We start from the raw sequence: 17,917 nt of genomic DNA, 5'->3' as shown, positions 1-17,917 counted from the left end.
GAATATTATGAAGATAATAATTGTATGATTTTTTCTATGTTGATAGAAGTCCCACGCCAGTTTTTCTAAAGCATCAAGCTCCTGAACTTCCCCAGCAGCTGCCAGATTCCCTCCAATAAGCAGAGTAAGCAAGGCAGTGCCACATGTTTCAGGTTGCTCCTGGCTGGACCAAATGCTTCTGGAAGAGTGATGTCTGGTCAGGGAAAACTCTGATGGTTAACATCATCACAATCAGCCTTCTGTCAGTGTGGGACTGCCTACAGAAGATAACCTGACATAGAGCTCGTACAGGTACATCTCCCTGTGCCAGCAGGTCACACAGGGAAAATGCAGCTGCAGGAGCTCCAGTGCAGCCACAGCTTTAGCTTGATATGAAGCATACTGCAGTGACTCAAAGCTGTCATCAGTGTCCATTATATTGGCCCTTAAGGAGCAGAAAGGGCAGGTTACCCATTCTTCACCCAGAATGTTTAACTACTGCTGGGACCATTTCTTAATTTTAAAAGCGTTCTAATGTTGGCTTGAAACCCACCTGAGAAGCAGCAATTAATATAGAGCAGCAAATGAGGCACAGCCACATTGCCCTCCAAGTTTGGTATAGGAAAGGAAGGCTAATGCCTACAACTGAAACATAAGGAGGACATATGAAAAAACGGAATAACTTCCAAAGATGAAGTCGAAGTCCGTATGTCAAAGTCCACACCCTGTGCTAATGAAAAAAGACTGGTTTGTAAAAAAATTAAAGGGATCACTATCTCAGTTATATCTTTCTTCTGAGAAATATCACATGGTTAGAGCTGGGCTGGGATAAAATTAGAGATTCACAAACAATATTGATCACTTGGAAATGAATTTTGCAAAGCAAAAAAAATACTTGTTTGGGAATTCTGTAACCACTTCTACCAATGCCAGCTTAGCTTGTGATCCTGATCTGTGGATAATGAAAGGGCTGACAGACTAAAAGAAAGCGGTCCCTGCTAGGTGACTAAGCACTCAGGTCATCTATTAAAAACTGGGTGGACAGGAAGGCTTCTTCCATGAAAGATAGAATGTGCTGAATGTAGACTCTCTATTCATCCATATCTGCAAACAGGTTAAATGAATGTGCGTGTCATTTTTAATAGTGTATAAAAAATTTATCATGTAAGCAGGCAAGCATAAAACATTTTCCCATGATTCTGTGATAGTGCACTTCTGCAAAGATTTTGTGCTGAAGACACCATCCCCAAAGTCTTTAGTCAGAATAAGGCAGAATCCACAGTGTTATCCTTCAGACAGGACAGATACCATATTGCATTCTCCTTTACAACTGTAGGAAAAAGCAAGCACTGCAACTTGAAAAATAGCAAAGGGCTCTAAGAAGAGTGGACTTTATGGAGCGTTAAGAGGGATGCTATGATAGCGCTTCTGAGAGAAGAAAGATGCTATTCCCACCAAGTGGTGGGCAGATACTGAAACATTTCTGCTGTCACATTTTGATTTTATGTTATGTGTCTTCATGTTAACCCCTAGTTTGCTGCTTTTTATAGCTCTGTAATGAATACAGTTGAACAAATGTTACTCTGGTTCCCCCATCCCCTCCTCCCCCCAAAAAAAACCAACATTACCTTGAATTTTCATTTGCATTTTTAAACAAACTTTCTGGGATTACACTCCTAGTTCATCTCCAGCAAATAATCCAGTGAATAATTGTCTAATGAGAAGCAACAACGACTAAAAGCAAGGGAGTTGTGTTTGGAACATGCAACAGGCTCAGATCTACTAGAGAGAAGTGAAGACTATCTATGTAAATGGGCTTTCATGGGCCATTGTGTGAAATCAATACAGAAAGCAAACTGCCAGAAGTCTCCTGCTTCAGTGCTGTACTGAAATATTTACAGTATCTTTGTCTTCACAGTATCTTTGTCTCTGACAGATTAACTGGGAGAATAATGACAGCAATAAAGAAATACAGCACTGAGTAAACGGAGTGAAATCCTGAGCCACTGAAGCCAAAAGGAGATTTCTGAGTGGGAGCTGGACTAGATTGTTCTGCCCTACTCCTTCACAGATGTTTTATATATATTGCTTTTAGACCATGCCCCAGAAACTGCTGCTGCACCTGAAAGCATGCAGTTTCTAAGAGAACAAAAAGCAGAAATCTCCGACTCACCTCTTTTCCTTAGGAGATAAAGAACTCTTTCATTTTTAATGCAACTTTCCGCTGGTACCATTCCCTGAGCTGACTCACTCCAAGGTCAGACAACTGCTGGCAGCACACAGAAAGCAGCAGGGGTTTATAGCCAGGAAGGCAGGTGCAGAAAGGAGCACCATCGTCTCCCAGGCAAGTTATACGTATTGTTTGTGCACCTCAAACAGAATAGAATCCCAGAATCATAGAACCATTAAGGGTAGAAAAGACTTCTGGACAACGAAGTCCAACCATCAACCCACCACCACTATGCCCTCTAAATCATGACCCCACGTGCCACATCTACACAGTTCTTGAACACCACCAGGGATAGAGACTCCCACCACTTCCCTGGGCAGCCTGTTCAAGGCCTCACCACTCTTTTGGAGAAGAAATCATTCCTACTACCCAACCTGAACTTCCACTAGCACAACTTGAGGCCATTACCTGTCGTACAATCGTACTGATTGTCATACAATCGTACTGATCGTACTGTCCCGGTGTGTTAGATGGCATGGATGAAATACACGAAGCTGACTTGAGAGACTCCAGGTTGGACAAAAGATGACCCACAGTAGCTTCTCTAAGCACAGGGTCCACTGGATAACAACAGGTTCAGTGTAAGGCACAGCTGCTCCAGGTGATGACCACTGGCTGCAGCTGGTACTTAAAGTCAAGGACTGAAAGTGGGTGATACACAAATGGGGCAAGAAGGGAGCATTCAGCCAAGGCAGTCAAATAAGTCTGCTTGGCTTTCCACTTTTAACCTTCAAGGAATATCTTAAGTAGTTTGATTATCACACCTATTTATACAGAACCAAAGCACCAAAGTGTAGAAAACAAATAGACTGTGAATAAAAATACAAGCAAGAAATGAGAGTGGAGGAGGAAAAATAGCTTTTTCAGAGTAGCTAAGAAAGAAACAAGAAGAAAAAAAGACTTCGGAAATGAAATATATGTAAAAGTACCTTGAATTATCACTACCTGTCAAGGTCCCACACAGGAAAACTAGGATCCTATCTGTGTTACATGGGGGCTGTACTTGAGTTACTCAGGTTGCCACTAAGCTTACTAAAGAGAAATAAGCACTTGTAGGGCAAGCTTTGTCTTGTCTCAAAGTCATCCAGAACATCTCAGAATTTCTCATATCTCTTCACTGTCTCCAGTAGGAGCCTAAAAAAAACAGCTTTGTGGACTCCTACAGTTTAGATACCTGAAGTGACTTATTTTTATACTACATTAAAGTTCTGCACACTCCTGCAAGACTCCTTCTACTTGATGTTCTCTTGGACTCTTAAGCACTGTGTTCTGCACTGCTCAGAGAGAGATGCCCATCACATACAAAAGCTGCCATACAACCAAGATAGAGACCAAAATGCTTGGAAAACCAGGACTCGATACACCACAGCACACGAGGGGTAGATTCAGATGCCTCAGTGCATCACTGACATGTACTGCCAGTTTCTTGCCATAATGCCAATACCTGACCAGATAGAAACCACTATATTCTTCCCACTGTGAAGAATCTCATAGAAATAGCAACTATGGCAACTATAGTAACCACTTCAGATTTGTCAAATAAAGTTGTCTGTGGTAATATGTCCTTCATAGGCTAGGTTCAGCTCTTGTATAAACCTGCTTAAGTCAGTGAGAAATTGTAACAGGAACAGAACAACAGTCCTAGTAGAATGACAACTGCAGGCATATTCAGTAGCATACTAATTCAGTTCACTAAATTGGGTGCTTTCCCGCTTTAGTAAAATAATTACAGTGAAAGAGATGCTTATAGAATGAAAAGTTTGGAACAAAGTTTGATTAAAACAGAAGTGAACGAAATAAAAAGGTACATTTTCAGCTCTCAGAAATAGGCTATATTTAGATTTTGGTCAGAAATTCAAGGACTGTTTTTATCGCCTCTAAATAAGGCAGCAGAATTCTGAGGTTCTGGGTACTGGAAATGATTCTGGAGGCACATCCTCTTTGGAAGAAGATTAGGGTAATTTTCTACACATTTATATTTATTAATAGAGGGGAGAAGAAAAATTTAACAGTCTCCAAATTGATGAAACCTTGCAAAGCATTCCATGCTAGGAAAAGCTTCAGTCCAGAGCTTCTATTTTATGCTCTGTCACCCTTTATTAAAGTATTGCTGACTTTTCTTCATCCCAAGAGAAGCTGAGATGCCACCAGGAGTTCTTGATTGATTTGAGAATGTACTCTTTGACCTGCTAAATTCTTCTGCTCAGCATTGGTGAGGCTGCACATGGAGTAATGTGTCCTGTTCTGGACCCCTCTGTACAAAAGAGACCTGGACACAGTGAAGAGGATCCAGCCTCAGGGCTACCAAGACAGTGAAGGGCCTGGAGCACCTCTCCTATGTGGAAAGGCTGTGAGAGCTGGGACTGTTCAGCGTGGAGAAGAGGAGGCTCAGGGAGATTTTATCAATGTGTATACTTGAAGGAAGGATTTAAAGAGGATGGAGCCAAGCTCATGTCCAGTGAGATGACAAGAGGCAGTGGGCACAAACTGCAACGCAGGAGGTACTCTGCACACCAGGAAGCAGTTCTGTGCTGTGTGGGTGATGGAGCACTGGCACAGGCTGCCCAGAAGCTGTGGAGTCTCCTCCTTGGAGATCTTCAAAAGCCATGTGGACAGTGGCTTGGGCCTGGGCCCCCTGCTCTGGAGTCCCTGCTGGAGTGGGAGGTTGGGCCAAATGAACCCAGAAGGCCCATCCCTCTTCAACCATTCTGTGACTCTATGATTCTATAGAATGACTCTCAGCTCAACTCGCACGCTGATAAGCTTGGCCACGAATTGTTGACTCTCCCAGTTTATGTCCATGGTGGTCTTCCAGAGTGCTAAGCAGAATCTTCACATCCTTACGGAACAATGCCACTGCTCAACTCTTCTCTTGGATTTGTTTTTTTGGGGGGTTCTTTTGTTTTGTTTTGTTTATGAGCTGCTGGCCTGACTAGTCACTGGCTTTCTGAGTTTTTGATGGATTTGGGCCAACAGTCAAGAGACCTTGAGCTCATATTCTGCCAGCTGCTCTTTGATGCTATTCTGCCTACTTCTCAGCTCTCTTCCCTTTCTCACCTGCAGAGCTCAAGGGTGTCATCTCATTCTAATGGGACAACGTTCCTTGCTCCCCTCTTCCCTACTGTCTTCAGAAAGACAAGGAGACATTTCTCAATCTCATTGACCTCAGTGCAATAACTCCAGATATTACCAGTAAAACAGACAGAAGAGTCAAAGCTACAGTTGCACATACGCCTGCAAAAGCTGCAAAGCACCTTCCTGCTATTAAATGAGTGGCACAGCCACCCTACAACCCGCAGAGCAACACAGGTGGTGATGGGCAGTGAAGTCTTACTAATGGAGAGCTCTGGGGTGACATAGCTGTTTTACCGCTTTGGGGGAATCTTGTGCCCTCCACAACACCTCTTAGCTTGACAGTTTCATTATGAGGCACTTGCAAGGCCCTGAGAAGCAGTGAAAAAGGGAATGATCCAGAGGAATGATTGCAGCTTCTGTAGGCACACTTGAGTCACCTTCAACTGTCCAGTGCTGGTGCTGACAGCAAGTATTTCTCTGCAGACTGTGCAAATCGCTCCAGCACTCTGGGTGAGTACTTGGCTGCTGATGTCCACAACGTCACTGCTCCCTTGTTATCTGTACCCAAGCCAAGAAATTTCAGGTGAGCTCAGGCAAGCCTAGTCTACACCTTGAATTGCACGACAGCGTAGGTGTAAACTGAAAAGCTGAGTACATGGGACCTCTTAAGCACTTTGGAAATACAAGTTGAGTTCTTGACACATGGGATGGAAGTGAGGTAAACAAGCAACATATCTGTTCTGAAAACCTCTTATGCATCTACACATGCCCAATCTCCCTGTGAAAAAGCATCACGTTAACTATGAACATTCAAAGGCTTTTAGATCTTATGACTTTACTGGAAGAGGAAAGCTGAAAATAGTGCACTTTTTTATAATGAAGGCATTTACAGAAGCAAGACTCTTTTACCTGTTTACTGTGGGGTACTCAGAAGAGAAGGTTCTGTGAGCATGTGCATCAAAGAATTGTGAAAAATGTATCTCCATTATCCGTGTTAAATATCTCACTAATGTGCAAGAAAGATTAAAGGTCATCAGTCAAATGTACTTGTGACACTGGAAAAAATCTCTCATTTGGTTTCAAGTGATCTTTAGGCTTATGATATTTTTGTTGAACAGAGAAAATGTTGATCAATGAATCATTAGGGGTCCTGTGCCTGATAATGGAGGTCAAGAGTGCCTTTTGAGATGAGTTTAAGATGTTTTTATGAACCTGCCTCAAGATAGCTGATTGCTTTCTAATGTGATGAGACCTTCTCCAGTACTTGAATTTTAAAATATTTAGAGATCTTCACTGAGAAATGCCTCTCAACAATGCTTCACAAAAGATGAATTACTGTGTAAATGAAACTCAAGGCAAATTTTAATAAAATCAAAGAGGTCCCAGTATTCTGTTAAAAAAAATACCTTTGTTTTATAAAGCACTTGCCGTAATAAGGCTAACTCAAAGGAAGATAACCTTAAAGAAATTACTTTGGAACTAGGTGGACCTCATTTTCTTTTTACTAACCTTCTGTGTATGTAAATACATTAATTTCCAATTCTAACTGCTTTCAGTTGAATTATGGTTCATTATAAGAGCAGAAACGTGAGAAGAAATGAATACATCTATGCTCAGGTCCCAAGGAGCAAAGCTGTTCTCAGCCTTGATGCTTTCTGATACAAAATCTATTTTGCATCTTGATGGCCAAATAGACTGTATTCACATTCACCTCACAACTTTTTTGCACAGTTAGAGAAGTGCAAAGTGATGTCTGACTAAAGAAGAATCAAGCCTTCACAAAAGAATTTTCTTTCCTGTTTTATGGTCCCAATTCCCATTTTGTTTACCCTAAAGTAAACCCATTTAAATCCACCAGAGTGTATGAATGGAAAACACAATAAGGAAGACCTTAATGAGAGGAATTGAACAGTAGTGTTCATATTTAAACGGCTGCATGCTTTGTAAAGTTAGCATATATGGGATTTTGTTCATGAACTCTTTTAAATATGACAGCTTAGGACTTCTTGAAAGACAGCTCCGATATCAGGTCTGAATTTATGAAAAAGGAGCAGAGCAGTTTTCCAGTAGGTTCTGCCAGCCAGAACTATTCACGGTAGATCAGTTTCCTGTGCAGTGTTTTCACCTGGCTGCATGTTAGAAGGCAAATTATTAAATCGCTAATGAAGTTGGTGGCTGTTCAAATTCATGTGTCTTGGCTTTGTTATACAGCTATGTGACAGAATGCTCAATTGTCTCATCTGCCATCTGGTTCGGTGTCAAGATGTGCTTTTTTCCGAGTGACATTCTGTTGTCAATTGCAACATTCTTGACATTTCTAAATGTCTTTGTCAAGAAGTTTGTGGTCTACTTTATGTTTCCACAAGAAAGTGTTGTTGATCACCCTCGGTACTCTAGGACTTGCTGTCGGTGGCAGCGGGAAGGATCGCACACCCTGTCATTTCTACACAGCACCTTAGAAAACCCTGAAGCTTTGCAATCATTCCTCCCAATTCCCTGCCAGTTTCACTTATGAGTGAAGAACTCAGATGGCTTCACTTGTTCTATTTCTATTTTGTTCCTCACTTGTTCTACACTTCAGTATTCTTCTGACACTAAGTGCATGTGTGGCATCAAAAGGATGATTGTTGGTCATGAGGGCTTAGTTACCTCGTGTAGGTCAGGACTGCAAAGAATCAGTATGCTGATAAGGTGTTCAGCTTACAGTTCTTTGTTTAATAAACTGGTTGCATATTGGGGTATACTGTGCAGCGTATTGTATTGCATCGTAGGAGTGTGATTTTGACTTTTGACCCTCCCAGCCCACACACGCCAACATGTTCTTTTGGGGAAATTTTTACAGATCCCAGGGAATTGGAGGGAATAATCAGGAAGAGCTACCTTGCTCAGGGCTAACCCACTGCATCTGAGCAGGCATGCAATACAAGTTACAAAGATTATAAGAATTGTCTGAGCGTCTTATAAACTTTTCCCCTTTACATATCCTTTCCAACAGGGTAACCTAATTGTATCCCTGCTAAGCATATCTTGCAGGTACAGACAGTTGTTAACATTCTTGTACCTGATTGATTGTCCTCAATCTGTGCCCTATAAAAAAAAGTAAAAAGCAATACAGAGCAGCTCTTGATGCTCTGATGGCTGTAAAGCTGTGCCCCTCTAAATAGTCCTACTAATAGTCTCTGCATCAAAGTAAATGCAGATAGCTGGCAAAGCTGACATAAACAAAGGCAATGCCAAGCCAAGGGTCAGGCTATAGACCTGCACTGCAACAAGGGGAGACTTGTTAGTAAAAGCTTTCAGGATCAAGCACTGCATGGCTTTCATAATGCATTTAAATAACTTCTCTGAGACTTCACCCAAAAAAAAAAGAAAAAAAAAAAGTTAATACTGTGCAGAAAAAGGTCACAATGGCACATTTCAACAAGAGGTAATTAACATATTATTTGGCCTTTCATTTGTCAGTTCTTATAAAGTGATCTACACAGCCAGCAGTTACATAAGGAATCTGTTATACTCTTATTAGCAGAGAAAAATTTCATTAAGAAACTCTATTAGCTTCATGGAGGGGCTATTAAGTACCCACATAAACTATTTTCATGCTTCCAGGTTTTTTCTTTAAGATTCACACAGACAATGGATACACAAAGTTGCCTTGTGGGACAACTGTCAGAAGATGCGTGTATTTAAACAGAACATATATTCAGTAGTCAAGTATCCAGTTGAAGCTACTCTCCTTCATTTTTATATAACAGATGACAGCGCAGGGCCTTCAGATTTCCTGCTCACTGAGATACACTGCTGGAGAATTTTGTGTTCAAAAGCTGCAGTTTAAATACTTAACTTGTGTCAATCTCTTTTCCACATAGACAAGTTAAAGATGAAGCTATGGTAGCAGCCAGTGTATTTTTAGCTTATCCAAACAAGCTCTCACCTAGCATTAGCCCTCCTTACCTTCACAAGTCCCACTCGCTGCCCTCAACTCAAATATGGCAAAATAAGCAAAATTTTGCTCTTCTGTACCCTAGTAAAAACCTCTGTGTTATGATGGGATTTTAGTGCAGCCACCACAAAAGTTTGCTAGGAATTTTAAGTCAAAAGTTGTTTTTTAGACTCTGAAATCTACACCATCCTACTCATTTTCAGACAGAAGAAGAAACTTTTCCTTTTAAACTTGTTATAATACCACCCTGAAGGAATGTTGAACAAAGAAGCATCTCAAATGGTTTTGAAGACTTGTACATCCAGGAACTTTGTAAAAAGCAAGTTTACAACAATCTATTGATTTTTCCAAAATTATAATGAAATCAAGGCAGAAACATACCAATGTCCTGTTTGATCATGTGCCAGCAAGTCTGTATATGAAAAGAAATCAGTGGATTTCTCAGAGGAAGGGCTCAGAGCTTCAGTTCATGCTTAGTTTTATCTGCCTTGGTTTCAGCTTCAAAATTCAAACAAAAGAAAATGCAGGTGGCTAGTCTGCAGAACAAGAGTACCCAGCTAAATAGGAATAGGAGGGCAGGTTTACAAGCATATTTTATTTCTCTTTATATGTAATTTTTAAACAGTGTAGTAGTGTATTCTGCATGGAAAATGCAAACTCAAACATGAAGGTATAAAGGCAATATTATATTTTTTCAGGGGACAGTAATGAATATCACAAAGTGTATTTTTCCAGTACCTCAAATAAATATTTGCCACCTTGAAGACCACTGCTGAATACATTGAAATAATAAACACAAATTTCCAATCCATAACCAGACGTTTTAGCAAACAAGAAGTTTGATGTTATCCATCTACCTCTCTTTTTGTTCAAATTCTTTGACTCCAGAATTATTTAGAAGACCCAGGTTTAGCGTCAGATGTTTTCACCATGATAACCCACAACTTGAACAAGAGAATATTCCAAGACTCGCGAATATCCTCAGTCCAGTCCTAAATCATCGACTGCTGTTTTTTTCCTTCCTCTCTTCCTCTAATCAGTGGAAACATAATGAGAATATGCTTTATCTAGAGCTGTTTTGCACAGCTTGAGTAAATTGGAGTGAAGAAAAAGCTGCAATCATTCGAACCACTTATTTAAAGAGACGTTGATCTCTTTCTTCCCTACTGGTCCTCTAAAACTCATGAAGTATTTTTCCATTTAGCTTCTCCTTTCCTCTGCTCTCTACAATTGTAGGTGTCTGTGTTTTCATTGATGTAGAATACAAAGCCCAGGGAAGGCCTTATTAACTAAGTGAAAGGCAATTGCTTTTCCACTACATAAGGCTGCCCACACTACATGTGCAGCTGGGATTTTCCATGATCCTCTAATTGACTAGTAACATCAACAGGGGTTGAGTCATAAGCTTTATTCACAACCCAACTATTTCTCAAACCTACCTCCAACTATTTCTCATCCTTGCCACACCATCCAAACTTATCACACCATTTATACCAGTGCATAAGAGGAAAGTTAATCCCAGCTTACTTACACAATTCAGTAGGTACTTTTTTCAGGTACCTAGAAGCAGACATGCACTTGAAACGCAAAGTCTGGCACACCTTTGCATAGAAAAGAGTCATTCTGTCCACAGAAAAAAACAGTCCAGAGACAGACTGCAGACTGCAGCAAGGCTGCCCCACAAATCAGGTGAATTTTAGCCTCACAGAAATAAATGGAAATATTACAAAACATGATCAGGGTAAAAAAGAGACAATAGCTTCAAAAAACAGGAACAAATAAGAAAACACAGCAGAAATAAGAGGGATGTAGCTGAGGAACCTGCATTAATGAAGAAGGAGGAACTAGTGACAGAAATGAAATGGATGGCAGGAAATCAAGGCTCCAAATGATGGATTACGTGGAGCATCTCCAAGGCACTCTGAATGGGTCTTTAGGGAATGAGGCAAGTTTCCAGAAGCCCAGAGAGCAGGCAAGTACAGGATCATCTTCAAGAGAAAAGAAAAGTATCCTTTGTCAGAATCTGAGACATTTGGATAGGAAGAGAACGTGAATGTGATTGTGAATGTGAATACAAGAAAGTGACAAGGAGTAGCAACACAGCTCAACAAACACTCTGTTTCCACAAAAAAAAACCCAATCACAATAAAGTTTGGAACTAACACTTTTCCTGCACTGAAAGCACAAGGTAGTCTCAGTAGCAAAGACAGAAAACAAACTGTATGAAATACCTGCACATTTGAAATCAAGAGTTAACAGTACTGTAGATTAAGCCATTCATGCAACCTTTGACACAGAAACAAATATTTTCTGTTGTGTAAATGTGCAAATAATTAATGATTTTTATTGTGTTGCTGAGATTCTGTTCCATTTTACAGGTTTGCTGCTATACTTGCAGCACAGCAGCTGATGAACAGAAGTATGCTGCATAAAACTAAAAGAACAAAGATACACTGCATAGAACTGCTGATTTGGTTATGTAGTGGCACAAGGGGGGCACCATGCAGCTCAGAAGCTTTCTCATCCCCTCCAAGGACCTGGGGGCTCTGACTGCAGATTAGGACAGGGAATTTCCTTGCCCAGATCTGAGGGTTATGATCCAGCAGCGGTAGAGAAGTTACCTTGGGATGGCCAATGTCATTGCTGCTCTCAGTTAACCCCTCACTTCCCTGAGATCCTGACCATGGTCTAAAAAACCAATAAATTGACTCTGTTAATCTCTAGGGTTTCTTTTTCATAACAAGAACTATTTCAGACAAATCATCTATCACTGGATAAGACATACAGTCCCACTCTTAGGTTGCAGGGCCTTTCAAATGAAAAATATTTGTTCAACAGAAATTGTTCTAATTTACTCTGAACTACAACATACATTCTAGGTACAAGCTTACATAATTTTACAGATGATTCTTGTCTTACATGAGTCACCTGTGGTTACATGTGTTTGAAAACCTCCCTAATACCTTGGAATATACTTATCAAAGTACCATTTTCCTGTGTGTAAAAACATCTAAAGCAAGATTTTTTCCCCTTTCATTGATAACTGTCAACTGAATATGTGTTAGCAAGACCTTGAAGTGAGTGAAACCAATGTAATTGAAACATCAGATTTGAAACACAGCACTTAGTATCGTTTACTTGGACACCTACAGGGTACATTATCAAAGTACCTTGTAGGAGGCATAGTCACACACACAAACGTTTCTGCTGTTTCGTGGCAGGACCTGCATGCATATTCCCCACACCTGATCACACCATCTTCAATGTGTATTTCATCACGCTGGTGTCAAAGGTAGCTTTAGAAACAAAACAGTCTGAAAACAAGTGGAAAACAAAACATCATCCTGACTGATCAGCCTCACAAATGAATGGAAATGTGGAGGATATAGTTATAAACTTTGTATGGAGAGCCCTTTCCTTGCTGAGAGCCATGGCTTTGCAGATAACTTTGAGAAGCAGCGTCTCAACATACATCTCCATGTCATCCTGCAACTGGGATTCAAGTGGTCGTCCTGTATGAAGTAGTTGTGGCATGCATATGAAATGGTGCTTGAATTTACAACTGGCCCCATGCTGGAGGTTCCCAATAGGTCACTGAAGAGTCATGATCCTAAATGCATTGCACTGTTTTGCCTTGAGATAAGGTCTCACCCTTCTTCCTTTGGTAAAAATCAATATTCAATCTATCTGGCTCACGTGAATGCTATTATCCACATAAATTTAATGACATGTATGTGGTATTTCTACATGCACATAAAAGGCCGAGGTTCACTATCAAAAATGTTGCCCAAGAACCCTCTTTTCATGCAACTGCTGGAAAATGGGTGGCTTCTGACTCAGAAAGCATTAAAACATAGGAGCTGCCACAGTCACTCTCAGCAAGCATAGATAGGTTTATGCTAATCTCAGATACATGGTATTGAACCTTCATGTCCATTTGATTTGCCTTCCCTCTGCCACAAAAGTCACTATGGCACACCTTTTGTATCATGGATATAATTTACATACACCTTATCACTCCAGCTATTGGAGACATTTCCTGCCACGAGCCCCACACAAGAACAGAGGAACTGTTTTTGTTCTTCTGGTTGCAAGTGTAAACTCAATCCAGGACAAATTTCAGTGCATGACAGGTTTCTTGTAAAAGAAGGAAATCTGTTCAGTGTTTTTAAAAGAACTTGCAGAAACAATCTTATGCCAAAGAGTAGGCATACTTTAGAAAGGTGATAAGAAAGACTGACCCTGGAAAAAGGATATGTTACTACACTGCCATTCTTCTCATCACTGTCTGATAAAGCTCCCACTCAGTTCTTTCAATTCTCCTAAAACACATCTAACAAAAGAAAGTCACACCATCACTGTGATTTCTCGTACTAAAACCACGCTACAAGAAAACTTGCTCAAAAAATCAGGTCACTGTAAAGCTCATAAGAAAGAAAAACATGTCACAATCAAATTTCAGCTTGATTCCCTAATGCATAGCAAGATAGGCATCATGCACTTGGGAAGGCCTTAAATTAGCTCAGCTTACGTTTTGTTTACCCAAAATCAGTTCAATGAAACCACACAATCACAGCCAGTCAGCAGATCAAAACAGATTATGAGCTACCAATCACTTTCCACAAGGCCTATAGGCATCCAGATTTGAGTGCTATCTCATCAGCCATCTACATCTGGCTTCAGAACCAAAAATCTGACTCTTCAGGGTATCCACTTGTACCTGTATTTCCCATTACCCAGTTTTAGGTTTTAGAACTTTATTTACAGCCTCCCGAATCTCCTCTTTCACAAATACATCATTCTGCTAATACGCCAAATTATCTGATAGGAGAAATTACAAATGGAGCAGAAAAGCTTTTAATCGCATCTGTACAGGTAATTCCTTCAATGGAACAATCCACATGCTTAGAATAAAGCAGGTCCTTTAATCCGTTCCTAGCTCAAGACCTTATGTTGGTGACACCATGGGAAGGAACTATCCATTATCTGTAACAGGTAACGTAACTCTTTAATAGCATAAATTGTAACCACCAAGCTTTTCTTTTCTTTTTTTTTTACTGCTGAAGTAAGGCATCTCATCTGATAAAAGATAGTGGCTTAGTTCTCTGCATTGTGCTTAATTGTGACATTTATTTTTCACATCATATGGACTAGTGAACAGGAAAAAGTCTTTAACCAGGTTGTTTTTCCTCTTAGATGGACTTGGACTGCAAAAGCACTTAGATATCCCAAGAAATAACACGCATTTCAAAATCAGGATAAAAAACGTGTTGGGTAGCAAATTAGATCTACAAACTGTTGTTCTCAGTTCAGCTTCAGTGAACTAACTTCTCCCTTACAGGAAGAAATTCCACCATGTAAATTTCACTTTAAAGCATACTGAACAAAATCAAGAGATCACTGCCTCATTTGGAACAGTGTGTGCATTTCAAGGGTACTTTCTACCATTTGCCAAAATTACCAGCACTTTGAGTTTCCCTGATAAAAGCGTTCTTCATAATGATCCTTTCAGCAGTTTTAAGAATTCTTTGAATCGTCTTGCAACTACATCTAGTGCCATCCAGAGGTAATCAGCAAAAGTTTGAAGAGTAGATCTACATTAATTCTACCACGAACAGTAAGATGTGAATACTGTGTATTAGAGCAGTTCCTAAGGAACACAAGGCTTAAGTTGCATCCCAGCTGAACAGAAGTAATAAAAATAACAGCTAAGTAGGGTTAAGACACATTATAGCTTATTGATGTTGTGGTTCATTTGGTGTGTTGCATCCTGTGTTATGCTTTCTATTACTCTTATGGCAAAGTGCTCCTGCAGATTACACTGCCATCTTTATGCTGTTCATGCAGGCCACAACTATAGTAGGAAAAGACAAACACAGAAACAAAACAAAGCTTTTCTCACAACAAAGAAACCTTGCACTCTGCCACAGCAGCCAACTTTTGTCTGATCATCTATTGTACAGAAAGTAAGCAAGCACTAAGGAATTAAGCACACATGCACACAAACACTGAGTTATGTATCACTGTCATTCACACTGGAGACAGTAAGTTGGGTAAGAAGGGTATGGCTGAAACTGGTCAAGTATCAATGGACTGTGAAGGTCTAGGAGGCCTAGGAGGAACTGATTTCAAGTTCTTTAAGTGAGTGCTGAGAACTCCCAAATCCAGCCATGGTTGGAGAAGTGTGGTATTTCAGATTCTAAAACCAGATGCCCAGAAGAGGGGATGACCAAAATAAATAAACATTTCTAAAAATTCATCCTTTAGAAAAATTACTGCAAAAATCTGTTAGGAAAGCTGGAGCAAACACAAGGTATTTATTTCCTAAATGCAATTTCTGCAATTGGTCTTTTCAGTACTGCACACATCTATACACTTCAGTGAAGCTGTGTGCCTGCTTGTAATTCTCTGCTATGAACTAATGGTTATAAGCTCCAAGTGTGACTCTGATTACTACAGAGAGAATCTCAGAAACCAATTCTGCAATCAGTCTCCCAAAATACCCATGATCCCGTTTTAAAATCCTGCCTTGTATACAAATCCATTCAGACATTCTTCAGACTACTAAACCAACCACACTGTGAAATCACAAGAGATGTCCTGTCCATCACTCTGCACAGCAGCGCACAGTGCTCTGCCATCGCTTTGTGCAGCTGTAGTGACGGTGTAGTCACACTTCAGTAGGAGACAACACGGTGCTTAGGAAACATGAAGCACAGTAGAGTGAAGCTCATAATTCAGTTCTTCAGTTATGTCTGTCTTTCAGTGCTTACAGGACAAAAAGTTTGGTGTTATCAGTAAACTAAATTATTTCCTTCTGCTATACAACAGAAGATCTATACATCCATAGACTATGAAAATTCTGTGTAAGATAAGTAAAATCTGGCTTTGTCAAGAGCTGCAGCAAAACCATCAAAGACTTCAGCTTGATCAGGGTTTCACTCATGCCCATTAGAAGTCTGAGTCTTTGAAAAGATGCAAGAAGCTCTTTCAGTCTTATTCTCTAGTAATGCATTTAAATGATTTGTTGGTGGTTTTTTTTTTTTTTTTTTATGCTTTGACATTGTATATAACGTTTACTTGTGACAAGTTTCAAAGACTTACCTAGATTGATGAAAGTGTGATATTGATTAATAGAAAAGAAAAAAAAACCACCAAAAAAATCACAATTTTTCTCAGTTTATTATTAATTGTGACTCTCCAACCACATGCGTAGAGACTAAGTGCACAGGAGCAATTCCTTGCCTCCAGCAATGAAACATACAGCAAAGGGAGAAAAAAAAAAAAGAAAAAAAAAAAAAAAAAAAAAAAAAAGGCATTAAAAAACTCACCTTTGAACTCAGTTTCAGACCAAGTGTACTGAGTGTAGAGTTTCCTGGCAATGATCTCCATGCAGCAAACAAACAGACCTGTTTACTGATTTGCAAGCACTCATATAGCAAATCACAATTCCTGGAATACATAAGAAAACTGGAATTCAGCTCTAAACAACAGTTCCCAGAAAGTGAATTGCTACATTACAGGCTTTTTTTTCTTTCTTTCTTTTTTTTTTTTTTTCTTTTCTGTTCTTAGCAAGTTCAGGCTATCAGATGAAATGGAACAAATCCTGGTATGTACTCCTTCTGCTGTTCTTTCTGATACATAGTAATCATAAACTCTGAAGGTAACTTTGGAAGTGTAAGAAATATTAGCAATTGTGTCCTTCCACTCCTAGTCATTTATATGAAAGCTTTGGGATTTTGTACAAATAATAACCAAAAGAACTCAAAGAGTTCACCACATAAGAACAAAACTCAGGAGAGCACAAGGATCAGCAGGTAGGTATTGACCAGACTGCCATTCAGAAGTACAGATGTATGACTGAATCTCATCTAATAGTGCACGTACATCTCTTCAAAGACACATCTTTAAAGTTAATTTTATCTGTAATTCTAGGTGAAAAAATAACAAGGTCCAAGAAAAAACATATCCTCCAGTGCAATGCCATCTTGTGGTAAATGGAGAAATGGTCTGCACCATTGGCTCCTATTTGTTCCACAGTGCACAAACCACACCCATAATTGTTGACTTGGGGGTGAAAAAAAGGGAGACTTTATCACATTTAGAATTATAAGTGTATTCATCTTTATTTACAATCCTAGCATTTTCTCCAAAACACTGCCCTGCTATTATACTCAGAGTTATTTCCATCACTCCAGACATAATGTATCTATAGAGATGTCATTAACTTAGTAGAAACGTGTATCTTGTGTAAAAACTCCCATCATTTTCTTGGATACAAATAGATCCTCCCCCTTAGCTTGTTTTTAGGGCACAAGTCAGCTCAAAATGTCATGGCTATGCAATCTACATTAGTGTAAAAGGATCCTTCCATACCTCATTTATTTAAAAATAGCATGGCAACATCTCTGACTCAGCCGACCTTTGGGTGCATGCAGTATCACCTCACTTTTCACTATGCTTCACTAGACACCTGCCAGGTGATCCCATCTTCCAAATGCTGCTCCCCTTCTTCCTTTGCCAAAAGCCCTGCCCACAGGGCCAGTGTCGGTCCTAATGGGGCTTAAATATGGGACTTGAACTTTGGTTCTGCTGTTAGCACACACAGAACATGGCTTTGCCGCAGAGATGCGGATGCTTGAATGTTATGCTATGCTATGCTATGCTATGCTATGCTATGCTATGCTATGCTA

This window comes from Centrocercus urophasianus, unplaced genomic scaffold (genome assembly GCF_019232065.1).
Source record: "Centrocercus urophasianus isolate 14NV4802_14NV808 unplaced genomic scaffold, USGS_Curo_1.0 seq_11, whole genome shotgun sequence".
Lineage (NCBI taxonomy): Eukaryota > Metazoa > Chordata > Aves > Galliformes > Phasianidae > Centrocercus > Centrocercus urophasianus.
The sequence above is the reverse complement of the archived record's forward strand: the minus strand, read 5'-3'. Positions refer to the sequence as shown.